Here is a 10,262-nt window from a genome sequence, read left to right on the forward strand (position 1 = left end):
TCAATTTTTGATGAAATCACATTGGGCCCTTTATTCCTAAACTGTTGGGACCAAAACTCCCAAAATCAATACCAACCTTCCTTTTAAGGTCATAAACCTTGTGTTTAAATTTCATAGATTTCTATTTACTTAAACTAAAGTTATTGTGCGAAAACCAAGAATAATGCTTATTTGGGCCCTTTTTTTGCCCCTAATTCCTAAACTGTTGGAACCAAAACTGCCAAAATCAATCCCAACCTTTCTTTTGTGGTCATAAACCTTGTGTCAAAATTTCATAGATTTCTATTAACTTAAACTAAAGTTATAGTGCGAAAACCAAGAAAATGCTTATTTGGGCCCTTTTTGGCCCCTTATTCCTAAAATGTTGGGACCAAAACTCCCAAAATCAATCCCAACCTTCCTTTTGTGGTCATAAACCTTATGTTAAAATTTCATAGATTTCTATTCACTTTTACTAAAGTTAGAGTGCGAAAACTAAAAGTATTCGGACGACGACGACGACGACGACGACGACGACGACGACGACGACGCCGACGCCAACGTGATAGCAATATACGACGAAAAATTTTTCAAATTTTGCGGTCGTATAAAAACAAATAACAAATTATAAGCATATATGACAGACTACACGTACAAAGAAAACAAATGCATAATAAAATAGCTAAGCAAACATGCATAAATCAAAGCAAGCAAGCTAAAAAGAAAAGAATAGCACATCAGTTTGCTTTAACTGGCACAAAGACAAAAGCTATAGCAAATAAATAAAACAAAAGCAGTCAAATTAACAATTTTTCAATTCAATTCAATTCAAAATTTTATTGCCATATAAACTATACAGTTTGTGACATATAACAACAACAAAAACAAATAAAGACAATAACTAAGTAACTCAATATATATACACAAATTCAAGTAAATATTAAAGGGTCCCCTGTCCTCAGTTCCATTGACTTTTTTATAAAGGATCCTAGTTTATTCACTTGTGTTGGTGTTGATGGGTTAAGTATATATATAACTTTGTCATTGTCAGTGAGATTAGCAAATGAATTACTTTCTCTGTTAATGCAATTAAAATATGTTAATCTAATATTTGAATTATGAGAACAATTTATTAAGAAATGTTTCTCATCATCTAGTACTTTGCATTTTTTGCACGGAACACTAGTACTAAGGGCTAGAAGGTTTCGGCTGTGAGACAGCCAAGTTATTTTCTACATGAGCTACAAAATCAGTTTTCTGAAGAACACCATGTTAAAATAAAATGTTTGAACTGTTCCAAAGTTGAAAGGCTCCGTTGCATGGTTAGTGAACCTTAGATGATTCTGTATGATAGATAACACAATAAAAATAAAAATAATACAATGATAAACAAAACTGTGTCAAAGAATACTCGCTAGCTAAAAAGGATTGATCGTGCTGCTATGAAATTCCGCCGCCTTACACTTCAACATCCGGATATTGCTCAGGGTTGAGTCCATCTATCTATATATACGTTGTAAACGGACAATGAATGATGACACGAGTGAAGTAGAGCCCATATATCTACGTCGTAAACGGTAAACACGAGTGAATACCGAAGCTTGATAGGTTTTTTTATAACTTTATAGTACAAGACACTTCAGCGTAATTCGGACTATTTCCGACTAAGGACAGACAAACACAGAATGTGTCTGATTTCAAATTTTTCTGTTCAAAATAAATATAGCAATGTAGAGATGCATTTTCATTGCCATTGCACGCATGTCTTCCTACGACCAAATGACATCAGAAGCTGATTCAGGCGGGGAAGACTTGCGTAAATTAAATCAATTCTCTTAAATTATAACTTCATGTTTAGTTTTACTTTTATAGGACATGCATGAGAGCAGCTAATATTTATTCATTTAGATCATGGATGAATTAACAGTTATTAAACTATGTATTTATCATGTTCAGGAAATTTATAAATTTATAAAACGCTTTTTTATTATTTTACATGTTCCCAACCATATAATGATGGCGGTACGACAACTCCAGCTAGCCTGAATAGAAGATTCAAGTTGGAGTTGTCTTTCTTTAATTATAAATCTTGAAAGTCTCAGGTTAAAAATAATGAGAAAACTCTTTACCAGAGACCAAATGACATAGAAGTAAACAACTAGAGGTCCCTTTATCGCATCCAACAATGAGCAAAACCTATACTAGTAAACACGCAAAAACATATACATGTATATTGAATATCATTTCTATATAATAATCTGTATTGTTGTATAAACAAATTACACAAGTTTGATAGTTTTAACTTGAAGGTTTTATACTTTTACACACAGTTATCTCTTTTTTTGAAGATTATGCTTGAAATGAAAAGGCGTTAATAACTGTTGTAAATGAACCCCATTTCCGGGTAAATATGGTATAAAGGGGATATTGATTTGTTTCCAGGTACCGACCACCCCCCTTTTTGAAGAAAAATGTTAAATGTTACGATATGGGATATTCTATAGTCATATGTTCGTAATTCATTGTCATATGCACGGTTCAATTTCAATTAGATATATAACAGGAAGATGTGTTATGAGTGTCAATGAGACAACTATCAATCCAAGTCAATTTATAAAAGTAAACCATTATAGGTCAAGGTACGGCCTTCAACACGGAGCATTGGCTCGTACCGAACAGCAAGGGCCCCAAAAATTACTTGTGTAAAACCATTCAAAAGGGAAATCAACGGTCTAATCTATATAAAAAAAAAAACGAGAAACAAGGAACACTTATGAACCACTTCAGCAAACGACAACATTTTAACATCAGATTCCTAACTTAGGACAGGTGCAAACAATATTGCAGCGGGATTAAAAGTTTTAATGGTACCAAACCTTCTGCCTCATTTGAAACAATAGTGCAACATCACAACATAGAAAGACACAAATAATAAATGTTATATTGAATAAGAGGAGTTGTGGCTTAAACGTCAATGTGAATGACACAAACAATACAATCAACACCATGGTCATAGTGCAGCATACGGTTTAGAATAAACAATGGACAAGTATCTATACATATGTCAAGCTCTAAATAGCTAAAATTCTCTTTAAAACAGTTGATTTAATTTAACAGAGATGTTCAAAGACCCCCCATCACCAACAAATTTTCATAAATACATCGCGATATGACTAACATACACCTGACAAAGGTCCTTAATTTATAAGGACGCGTGAACATGTGACAGGGTCATTATAACCAGGGACTTTCTATACTATAGAAAGTCTTTGTTATAACCCAGTCTTTTAACCCCAACAGCCTCCTTTCAAACTCAAATCAGTGTAATTATATAAAAAAATATGGAAAAGTTCAAAAATCACAAGTAAGGGGATGGTTGTTCAGCGCTCCATTCACATTCAATATATGCCAGGCAGAGGCGGATTTAAGAGGGATCAGGGGGGCCTACCCCCTTCTTTCGTGGGAATAAATTGGTTGATTATATAGGGAATCACTAAAGCATGACTTGAGCAGACCCCCTTTTAGGCAGTCAATGGGTCCCTCTTAAGCAAATTTCTGGAACCGCCACTGCCAGTCCCAAGAAAAAACCTGTCATTCAGTGGTTTTTGTTTGTTGCTGTACGTGTCAAACGTGCTTCTCGTGTATTGCTCTTAACATAAATTCGTCATTATTTTTCTCTTTGTGATTTTTTCACATTTTGGCATGCCGGGTCTTTCATAGCTTTCTATATAGACGGAGTTTTGCTCATTGTAGAAGGCCATATGATAACGTATTTACATTAACCTTCTTTGGTCACTTGTGAATAGATTGTTATCGGCCATCATAACACATTTCCTTAACATACTTTTATATTCAAAGTAGCATGACTTAACCTTCCTATATAAACCATTTGTATACTTTAATTTTGTGTTTAATATTAGCCATAGCCCTTATATCTTTAAATTATATAGTGGTTATTATCATTGCATATACATTTGTACGTGCATTACGACAGCTATGTCATGTTAAGTTTCTTTAACTAACTACAATCAGGATCGATGGTTTTTAACGTCCGGTGACACATATTTCGTGTTTCTAACATATTGATGTACTATTAAGAAGAAATCCCATTTTAACACACCGAGCCGACCAGTCACACTCTAAACAAGTGCGGCATGTCCAACAAAGTTGCGATTAACAAAGTACATTTTTGATATTTAAAAAAGATGTGGTAGGGTTGCAAATAAGACAAGTTTCCACAAGAGACCAAATGACACAAAATTAACAACTATAGGTCACCGTAAGACCTCCAACAATGAGCAAAGCCCATACTGCATAGTCAGCTACATGACTTTTTTTGTATAAGAGACCCCGAAATGACAGATGTAAAACAATTCAAACCAGAAATAAGCCTTTGACTTGACGTGGTCAGGGATCGAACCAACGACTGGTTGTCTTTCGAACGAGCTTTAGAGGCAAAGCCGCAAAACACCAAGCCGTGTTCTTTAATACAGTAAGAAGGACGTATAACTGTTAAGATAAATCTCAATCAATTATACGGAAATTAGGTATTCTGACAACTATATAAAATACATTTGACAACCTTTAATCTGAAATAAAAAGAACACAGTTATATGGTGACAAAATGCCATGTTTACTACTTTAGTGACAGTACAAGCTAAATGTGTTACTGTATTGACGCCGGACGCACAGGAAAATGTGACAATTTCCCCTTCTCTGAGTATTTGCAAACGTTGCAAAATGTTCTAGTCAATCAACCCTATCTGAATATCAATGACATTAAAGGCAAGTGGACAACTATTTGATATATAAAAAAAGGGGCAGAGCTATAGGATACACCGGATTGATAATTTATGTTCACCTGTTGCTACAAGTATATACAATTGAAAATAGGAATGTGTCAAAGAGACGACAACTCGATCAGCCGAAAGCCACCAATGGGTCTGCAATGCATCGAGAAACTCCAGTACCCGGATGCGTGCTTCAGCTGGTCAATAAACAAATATGTATACTAGTTCGGTGATAATGGACGTCATACTAAATTCCGAAATACAGTACACAAAAATTAAAAATCAATTTAAAACGTGCTTATTTTAAAACATGCTTATTTCAAATGAGAGGCGAAGAATACGAGCGACATTCAAATTCATCAGTCGAAAATTAACTGACAACTTCATGGCTAAAAATGAAAAAGACAAACAGACAAACAACATTTGACTGCTTAGGGAGCTACCATTTGATTTTTATGGGGGGAAGGGGCTAGGATTAAAAAAAAATTTGTAAGTGTCTCATCCTGCCTTTTTTTTTTAACTCAAAACTCCTACCCTGCCTATTTTTTTTTAAATTTCATCCTATCCCCCTCCCCCCCCCCCCCCCCATAAAAATCAAATGGTAGCTCCCTTAGCTGCCCAACGAAAACCGACTTGTCTTCCCCCTAAAGAGCATTTTTTACCTATTTTGATATTTTAAAAAGTAAAATAACAAAAATACTGAACTCAGAGGAAAATCAAATCGGAAAGTCCTTAATCACATTGCAAAATCAAATGACAAAACACATAAAAAACGAATGGACAACAACTGTCATATTCCTGACTTGGTACAGACGTTTTCAAATGTAGAAAATGGTTGATTGAAACTGGTTTTATAGCGCTAAACCTCTCACTTGTACGACAGTCTCATCAAATTCCGTTATATTTACAACGGTGCGTGAACTAAACAGATAATAAATAAAATCGTTAAAATATGGGTATACAGCAGTCATCACTGTGTTACAATTTTAAAAGAAACAATTTTATAAAAAAGCACAGAAACATCTTTGCTTGTAAACCATCTGTCGAATGAAGATGATATATGATAATGGCCATATTTTGGTCTTGAATGAAATTTGCAAATAGTAAAACTCTGATGTAATGAATTCTTTAATTACGATATATTTAATTTTATTCATAAATGAAAAGGTTAATATCACCTGGACGCTTTATAAGTGCAGAATAGTCAATTGTGATGTGTCTACATGATGTCGTAAACATTCGAGGTACCATATTTGACCTACAAAGGTCGTATTTGACCTAAACAGGTCATTCTGAACAAGATAGCTTGTTTACAACCTAGTTGCCATAAAAGATATATAGCACACACATAAAACAATGCATCTTGTAGCAAAATATTGTTATGTATAAGATATGCAAGTATCATATTCCTACCAAAACTTTTAAATATCAATGTACCACAATAATGAAGACGACACAAACTTAATTTATTGTGTGTGAACTTATTATCCATTTTGGATGTATAATTGGGGGCCACTTGCAGGGTTCAAACTCACTTTAATTCTGAATGTTTCCATCCTCAATTCAAGTTACACAATTCAAGGCATGTGTATACATTTGTAATTGGTTTTTTTTTTTTTATGCCCCACCTACGATAGTAGAGGGGCATTATGTTTTCTAGTCTGTGGGTCCGTTCGTTCGTTCGTCCGTCTGTCCCGCTTTAGGTTAAAGTTTTCGGTAATGTAGTTTTTGATGAAGTTGAAGTCAATGTCAAAATAGAGTTTTAACCCCCAATTATTTTGGATGTATGATTGTAGTGTCGGAGGAATCAGGGGTGCACTGGCGAAGAGAACCACGACCTGTGGCAGAAAAACTGGCAATCCTATAGTAAAGTAAGATTGGAATCGAACGTACCTGCCACTTGCATGGTTCAAACTCACTTTATTTCTGAATGTTTCCATTCTCAATTCTAGTTACACAACTCAAGGCATGTGTATACATTTGTAATTGTTTTGTTATGCCCCACCTACGATAGTAGAGGGGCATTATGTTTCTAGTCTGTGGGTCCGTTCGTTCGTTCGTCCGTATGTCCCGCTTCAGGTTAAAGTTTTCGGTAAGGTAGTTTTTGATGAACTTGAAGTCAATGTCAAATTAGAGTTTTGACCCCAATTTCACGGTTTACTGAACAAAGAAAATGACAGTGCAAATTTCAGGTTAAAGTTTTTGGTCAAGGTAGTTTTCGATGAATTTGAAGTCCAATCAACTGGAAACTTAGTATACATGTTCCCTATAATATGATCTTTCAAAATTTAAAAGCTAAACTGGATTTTTACCATAATTTCACAGTCCACTAAACATAGCCTGAAAAAGATAGTGCGAGTGGGGCATCCGTGTACTAGGGACACATTCTTGTTTAACATTATTGCAAATATACTTTGCTTTGCAGCTGCATCAAAATGTAATATTTTCTATAAAAATGACAACATCATGTTTGATAATGATTCAACAGTCTGTCACGTTCGGTTACAAATCCTTCAACAAAGAAAATCACAGGGAAAGTGTTGTGCAATTAAAGTCTTTCAGTGTAGCAAGATCACGTTCAATTTTGATAATGCATGATTTTTTAAAGTATTAACACGATCTTGGCAAATTGAGTTTAATCATGCTTATCAAATTAAATTTGATATTTAATTTATTTAATTATTACATATTTTGATAACCATTTTAAGAAAATCTTGCTGCATGCATGTATCTTATGTTCAAGTTGCAGATTCAGATCAGGCGAATCCACCCCTACCACCCTGAAAAAATTTACAAATGGTAAAGTTGTAGCCATTTTTTTTTGGGGGGGGGGGAGAATTTTAAAACTGGTCACACCGAGGTCTGTATTTTTTCTGTTAAAGTATACTCAATTACTTTCATTACTTAAATACGCTGCATTGAAGGTCCATTGGTGGCCTTCGTCTGTTGTCTGCTCTGGTTGGGTTGTTGTCTCTTTGCCACATTACCAATTTCAATTCTCAATTTTGATAAAAAGGTCTATCATGGGTTCATAATGTACAGTTAGAATAGTATCAATTTATATATATATAGCAGAAAAGTAAAGGATACCAAAATACATTGATGACATTATGTCTCTGAAAAGAGGGACGAAAGATACCAGAGGGACAATCAAACTCATAGATCGAAAATAAACTGACAACATGGCTAAAAAAGATAAAAGACTAAAAGACAAATAAGTACACAAGTATTTTCGTCCTGGTTATTTGTAAAATTAATAAAGTGGGAGGAGAAACCAATAGTGAATTCAAAAATTTGAAGTCGAAAAGAGCAGACGGTAAACAAATCTGAAAAACATTACACAAAAAAGGAAAGATTAAGCAAAACGAACCGCAACAATAGGCCAGTGTGACGGAAGGGGTCGAGTTTCCTGAGTGAAAAATAACATTTATCACTCAAAATTTGCAAACATAGTGGAGTGGAGTTCAAGATTTGAGAGTCGAACTCAAGATTTTTTTATTCCTTGTAAAGTCCAATTTTAAGGTATCAAGTGGACCGTGAAAAATGTTATATGCTCCCTTCTTTCGGGAAAAGAATGATCCCGTTCTACAGATATGGTCAGTATAAAACTTAAAGAGTGGATAGTTTTGTAAATTAGTAAGAACTTGAAAATAAATACTTTGATATGCTAATACTAAAATAAATCTCCTAAGGACTATCGGTTGATCTGATTTATCATCGATTAGGAATGAGTTGAGAATAGGAAAGTAATGTATTTACATTTGCCTGGAGTGATTGTTTACGATCAGGATAATAGAATTTTACAAAGCATGTTTTCTTAACATTTTCTTACATATGATGATTTAAACATCCAACATTGACCAGAGTTTCATAGATAAAATCGGGAAAGACGTGGTTTTTGTGTTCAGTATGACGTCCATTTTCACTGAACTAGTACACATTTTTGTGAATATCCAGCTTAAGCCCGACTCCAGGTGTTGGATTTGCAGGCTGTGTTGAAGACCTGTCGGTGGCCTGTGGATGTTTTCTGCTATTTGTCGGGTTGTTGTCTCTTTGACACATTCCCAATTTCTATTCTCAATTTTATTACTATAATTAACAAGTGAACGTCTGCTGTTGTCCTGCTCATGACACACGCATGTATGCATTTAATACTAATTTCCTACTATGATAAAATTGAGAATGGAAATGGGGAATGTGTCAAAGAGCAAAAATCACCCCAAGCCACGAATAGGTCTTTAACAAAGCGAGAAAATCCCGCACCTGGAGGCGGGCTTTACTTGTCCCCTAAACAAAAAATAAGTATACTAAAATAGAAGTTGAGGATGATTAATTATGCTCCCACATACTTTTCTATATGATCTTGATTTCAGAGAATTTCACTAGATTATACTGTGGGCTGGTTGGTATATGACTTGCACGTTTTTCATTAATTGGTCATTATCTACGATAAGTAAGACGATATGCAAGTGATTGTTATGTGTGTATATTATTGATTTATTTATAAAGGCACCGAATTCTCTACCAATTTCGATAACATAAAAAAAATGCCGAAACAACTTTGTAGGATATCAAAAAGCCAATCCAATTAAAATATTGATCTCTGAATACGTTATACTACATATGAGTATAAAGTAACCAGAGATCAATATTTTAATTAGATTGTCAAAAAGCTATACACCGCGTTTGAAAATGTCTTTGAAAGACAAAAGTAATTACAGACAAATTAATCACGTTCGCTCACGTGACTATACTTTACTTTAAAGAAAATCGACAGGAAGTTCCGGTCCCCTTTGATTTCCACCCTTACAATTTATGTGTTAATGTGTTTGCATTTAATGTAAGCCACTGCGTGTATATTCTGCAAACAACATACATTTCATCGATTGTTTCTTCCTAACAGAAAAATATCTATAAAAAAGAAAGGGTCCATAGCACACGGAAGCCCCAATCGAACTATCATTTTTTAGGTTTAGTGGACCGTTAAATTGGGTCAAAACTCTAATTTGGCATTAATATAAGAAAGATTATATCATAAGGAACATGGCACGTACTAAGTTTCAGGACTTCAACTTCATAAAAAAATAACTTGACCAAAACCTTTAACCTGAAGGGGGACAGACGGACGAATGAAAGGACGCACAGACCAGAAAACATAAAACCCATAAATGGAGCATAAAAAGATGCAAAGTGTATATGGGTCTCTCACTTCGTGACAATCACTGACAAATGCTTAATATAGTACAAAAACGGCAGTATTACAAATTTTATCTATTACATATGACTACAAATGTAGTTATGAACTTTTAATAACAAAGTCGTTCATATTAACATCCATGTTAATGTAATCTTGTAAACAGGTCTACTATCATTACTCCGACATTACTTTTTATGTCCTCTGTCAAAATCTTAACAAGTTTATTGCATATGAAAAAGTGTTTGATCTTGTTAAGTTTTCCCTTTTTGTGTGCAGTTTGCTGCTTTGAAACAAAT

The sequence above is a fragment of the Mytilus edulis genome, chromosome 7 (assembly GCF_963676685.1).
Source record: "Mytilus edulis chromosome 7, xbMytEdul2.2, whole genome shotgun sequence".
Taxonomy (NCBI): Eukaryota; Metazoa; Mollusca; class Bivalvia; order Mytilida; family Mytilidae; genus Mytilus; species Mytilus edulis.